Raw genomic sequence first — 5644 nt, forward strand, 5'->3', positions numbered from 1 at the left:
CCAGCAGTTCGCCAAATCTCTGCTCTATCATCAATTTTTCCATTTCTATTGGATCTTTCCTATCAGAATACACACATGCTTTAAGTTCTCCTGTGCTTAAAAAATAATCCACTCTTTATCCCCATCCCTTTCCAGATATTGCCCGTGTCTCTTCCCCTTTATGGTGAAACTCCTCAGAAGAGTTGCTCCAAATCCACAATCTCCAATTCTGCTGCCATTCTCTCTGAAACTGTTCCTGACAAGGTCTCAAACGACCTCTATATCGCTAAAGCCAGTGGTCATTTCTCAGCTTCCATCTTACTTGTATCACAAACAATTGATCGCTCCCTCTTATTTGAAAAACTTTATTTTAAAAATACCACACTATACTGGCTTTTCTCCTTTTCTCACTTCTCAACCTCCTTTGCAGGTTCCTACTCATTTTCCTGGTAGATTAATGTAGACATGACTTATCACTGATGTTAATATTGACCACCTGGACCGGGTAGTGTTTGCCACTTTTTGCGACTGTAAAGTTAAGCTTTCTCCCCCTTTCCTTACTCCACCCTTTGAAATCAAGTTACTGTGCATAGCCCACAATAAGGTTGGTGCTGAGATCAGGAAGGGGGATTAAATTCCACCTCGTGGAGAAAAATGCTTTTTAAAATAAAACCTTTTCAATTTCATAAATATGTGTTGACTACCTCAAAGCACTGAAAAATGCAATTGCGTGCTCATTTAATGCAGGTCATTCTGCCAGGCACTTCAAATAAGAGTTAGACATAGTCCTTCACCACAAGGAGTTTATAATAAAGATACCACAAGAAAAATGTGAGTTAAGTACTTAAGAACGTTAAAAAAAAAAGGAAAAAATCAAATTCGGTTCAAGTACTGAAAATTCTCATAGAACAAGGGACAGTAGAGCAAAGCTTTGAAAGCACAGAATTCTGACAGCTAAAAATAGACGAGAAGGCATTCAAGATGGAGAAAAAAGCATAAACAAAACGTGGGGTAGAAAAGGGCATATTTTTTAAGTCCAGTTTCAGACAAAGCACAAAGTTCTAGTTAAAAGCACAGGTGTGCATGCACACAGACACTCTCCCTCATGGTGTTCATTGTTCTAACTCCCTAAGCCAGTGGAAACATTTCAAATCCTTAGTAAGACTGTATAGCTTAGCACAAATGGATGGTGTTATGGGCTGAATTGTGCTCCTGAAATTTCCTGTTGAAGTCCTAACCCTCAGTACCTATGAATGTGACCGTATTTGGAGATGGGGACTTTAAAGAGGCAATTAGGGTTAAAGGAGGTCATAAGGGTGGGCCCCAATCCAATATGATCAGTGTCCTTTTAAGAAGAGGCAACTGAGATGGACAGGTACAAAAGGAAACTGACACTAAGATACAGGAAGAAGCCTGCCGTACACAAGCAAGGGAGAGAGGCCTGAGGACAGCCTGATGACACCTTCATCTCAGACCTGCAGCCTACAGAACTGTAACAAAACAAGTTTCTGCTGTTTAGGCCACCCAGTCCACGGTATTTTGTTATGAGACCCTAGCAAACTAATACAGATGATTATTTAGAGATTCTAAATAAAAGATAATTTGGCAAAACTCCCTATTGTGATTCGGCTTTTAAGCCTTGTTATTGAGCAGTTCTTTCAGTTCATTCGTGAGATGAAGTAAGTCAAGTAAGAAGTGACAAAAAGTACAATAGGGTGAAATATGGTGAGCCTTAGAAACAGCTTTAGTTCTCTTAAGAAAATCTATCTCCTGGCCAGGCGTGGTGGCTCACGCCTGTAATCCTAGCACTCTGGGAGGCCGAGGCGAGTGGATCATTTAAGCTCAGGAATTCAACACCAGTCTGAGCAAGAGCAAGACCCCGTCTCTACTAAAAATAGAGAAAGAAATTAGCTGGACAATTAAAAATACATAGAAAAACGTAGCCGGGCATGGTGGCGCATGCCTGTAGTCCAAGCTACTCGGGAGGCTGAGGCAGGAGGATCATTTGAGCCTAGGAGTTTGAGGTCGCTGTGAGCTAGGCTGACGCCACGGCACTCTAGCCCGGGCAATAGAGTGAGACTCCGTCTCAAAAAAAAAAAGAAAAGAAAAGGTATCTCCTATAAGCTTGTGCGTTCCAATCCTAACCATCATAGCAATTTGTACTCTAATTAAATTCACTCCCCCAAGAAAGTATGCAATGACTACATGAAGTTTCTCTGGATCTCCACTGTTTCCCTGACAGCAATTGCTGCAATGTGCCTAAGTAAAAGGTTTGTTTCATACCTTAAGAAAATAAAAAGAACAGAAAACAAATTTAGTGTTTAATAAGCACGCATCTAAGACTAAAACTCTTCCTAAACGTTGGAAAGTCTACTTTACAAGGGTAGTAACTCCACGGCTTCTTTAACTGCACCCTCAAAGAAACGCACAGCAGGGGAGTTAAGACCCAGGTGTTTCGCTTTCAGGAGTCAAAACGCGGCCCGACGTGGGCAAAAAGCCCTGGGTCAGACCACAACAGGGGGAATGTGCACAAACACCCGCACCTGGGTCTCCCGCAAGCCACCAGGCCTAATAGCCTTTCCTTTTTCCAATATCGCGCTTACGAAACTGTCTGGTGAGGCTGTCAGTATTCAGTACAAACACTCCTAAGAGATTATACAAAACCAAACCCTGAAAGCAGACCACTGGCACCGGCGCTTCCGGAACAGCAATTCCAGCGGAAGATGAAGATCACGGACAGTTCACTAACAAGGAAACCAAAAAAATCAGCTAGTTTGACCTAAGAAATGAATCTACCAAAGGTTAAGCAGCAAAAAACTGGCAAACCTGTGTTTCGGTAACAATAGGAACTTCTAAACTAAAATAACCAGCCAAGGTTAAGCAGGAAACAACGTACCCTCAGCAGCCGGTTTGGGGAGCGGACGCTCCCGGGCGTCAGGAGTTCCCGGTCCCGTAGGAAGGTTCCGGCCGTGGCGCGCACGCGGACGTCGGGTCCCGCAAGCCTGGAGGGAGAGAAGGGCGGGGGCGGGGCCCCGGGGAGGCGTGGCCACCTGGAGGGTGGGACAGAGGGCGGTGTAATATAAACCCCGCCCCTCGCGGCGCTTCCCCCGGAAGAGCGTCATCACTGCTATAAGAGAGCGTGCGCAGAGGTACTCGGCCTTTTACGTCCGGGAAGCGCTGCGCTTAGGTGAACGTAGGCTGTTGTGTGTTTTGTGCGCCAAGATGGTACCTGGGACGAAACTTACTGGCTTACCTAAAATGCAGGGGACTCGAGAAGCTTGTTGTGTTAGTAGGTCAGGGTTAGCTTTGAAAACCTTGCGGCTTGGAAGCGTGACCGGACTGGGGTGCCCCTTAGGTCACTGGATGGCCGCGTGCAGCCCCGGGCCCTAAACCCCGGCGCGCCTGGGCCACGGCCCGGGGGAAGGTTCCGTGCACCTGATGACTGCGGCGAAGGTCGTTAGTTCCGCCATGGGTGTCATGTGGCCATCTTGAGTCTACTGTCACTGTTAATTAGCGTCGGCACCCTGAGAACCGCCAGTTTGATCCCGATGGTGAGTAATGTCTTTCGGAGTTGTGCTTGGCTATTCAGTTTCGGATTTTGAATCTCCATGTGTCTTTGGGACCTGTCAACTGTGGCAGTCTCCCTTCCTAGCCATGGAAGAGCATATTCTTGTTTATTGGCAAAGCTGTCACCATTTAATTGGTATCAGATTCTGACTTGCACAAGTAACATTCTTCGCTATTAAAAATCTGAGGGGTGCCGGTTATTGGGCAAACTTTTCTAAACTATTGTTTAAATGTTTCTAGGAAGCTGAGCTCGTTCTGATTTGTGATGGGAAGATGACAAGGTACATTTCCTTTTTCATACTCCCGAGTTAATTTGAAACCCCTTAGTGCTAAGACATTGAAAGACTAACGTTGGCCCGTTTTGCTGGCGTTTTGTAATTTGAAAATCAACTGACTTTGCTGTTAAAATCTCAGAACGGTGAGGTAAGTACACAGACCTGAGGTTTATAATGCCGGTTTTTTTCTCTTGCAGGTATCAAGTCCAGAGTGATCGCGAGTGAAGTCTTAACGCAGTATCCTGCAGTGGATTACCAAAATTTCTTAATCGTACCTGGAGGAACAGGTGTTTCCATGAATGTTCTGGAAACTACCAGGGCACCAACATTAAATATAGGCCTGAGTTTTTTAGAGGGGATTCGTTGATAGTTCAATAAAATGCTTAATTCATGTGGAAACTCAGTGTTCCTTGATTAATAGGCGGAAAGGTAGTTAAAAATAGTGAACAAAATATTAATACCTCCTGGTACTGTTAAGAGCTCATGAGCAAGTGGCATGAATGAGTACTGTTCTTCGGTTATAACAGCATTTGGGAAAAACTTGTAATTTTTATAATCACCAGGGTTAACCCCGAGGGAGGGAGCAGACACCATACCACACAAAAGATTAAGGCAACTATACAAGGTGGAAAGTTATACACTTTATTTACACAAATGTGCACTGAACGTTTTATCTTTTAAAAGTCACACAAGAAAATTGGCTATAATAAAAGCATGTTTGATGAACCATCTATTCTACTTCAGGATTGAGCAAACTGCCGGCTGCCCGTTTACTGCCTCTCAGGTTTGCCAATCCCATCCACTTAATTATAAAGGTTGGCTTGCACCAGCACTGTAATTAAATTACAAGGGCAGCCTGGGAGGAAGTTTCAGTAAAGAGAAATTTTCACACCAATATTGCACATTTTTCCCAAGCCCTTGTGCAAGTGTTCACCATATGTAGCTCTATCACCTAAAGGTTAATGCTGCTTAAAAAGTTTATCAAAATCATGAGCTTTTTAGAAAAATTTTAATGCTGTTCTGCCTGACACAGCATCACAAATCTGCAAAGCAGAACTATAAGCACCTTTAGTTTTGCACCAGTTTTTATAAATCAAGATTTACAAAAAGGGGGCATAATTTGATGTAGAAGGGAAAATGGTAGAGTTCCTCATGACAGCTATTTAAGAGGATTATTTATAACCATCCTAAATTTCATGCTAACCTCTTCACCTGTTTTTAATACTGCTTGGGATTTGGGGAAGGATTCATGACATTAGCAATAATCATCTCATGTCTGGAAATGTTAAAGTACCTCGAGTGTGCCTTTTACATTTGAGCAAAGATTTTGCATTGCTACCAGAAATAATCCTGTAGAGGTACACGGTAAGCAGCTATTCCCTACCACTAGGTGGGAGAGCAATGAGGAAAAAATAATCTGTTATCAGCATTAGCACTCTTCTGGAGTTTGGAATCAAAACCCTTCTCCAGCTGCTTCACCTTGATCTAAGCCTGTTTCCCTATTTGAAAACTAGGGCTGCTGCTACTATAAAATCTTACTGGCCTTTTATAAATTGTCAGTGAGGTGTATGGCCACCTAATGCAGTGCCTGGCATGTGCTATGAATGGTGTATGTGTTAAGTGGATTGAAACAGTTATTTTAAAACTTTCCCAAATATATAGGCCTGGAAAGCCTTTGTACTAATAATTTTTTAGTTACTAGTATTTCACAACTAATTGTATCAGGTTATTTCTGGAAAACCTACAGGCATGAGTCAATTACAAGAAAGTTTCAGTAGGTGGCACTCTTCCATCATAGTCCATGGAGCGTGATGCTAAGGAAC

At 43.2% G+C, this 5644-nt stretch overlaps 1 long non-coding RNA gene across 1 annotated transcript; it reads left to right on the forward strand.

The window, feature by feature from the left end:
- The first annotated feature begins 3173 nt into the window (after positions 1-3173).
- Positions 3174-4184, forward strand: LOC105811242. Its single transcript, XR_001137539.1, has 3 exons — positions 3174-3530; positions 3787-3827; positions 4019-4184. It is a non-coding gene; the product is annotated as an uncharacterized LOC105811242 (long non-coding RNA).
- Positions 4185-5644: the final 1460 nt, after the last annotated feature.

The sequence above is a fragment of the Propithecus coquereli genome, unplaced genomic scaffold (genome assembly GCF_000956105.1).
Source record: "Propithecus coquereli isolate 6110/MARCELLA unplaced genomic scaffold, Pcoq_1.0 Scaffold232, whole genome shotgun sequence".
Lineage (NCBI taxonomy): Eukaryota > Metazoa > Chordata > Mammalia > Primates > Indriidae > Propithecus > Propithecus coquereli.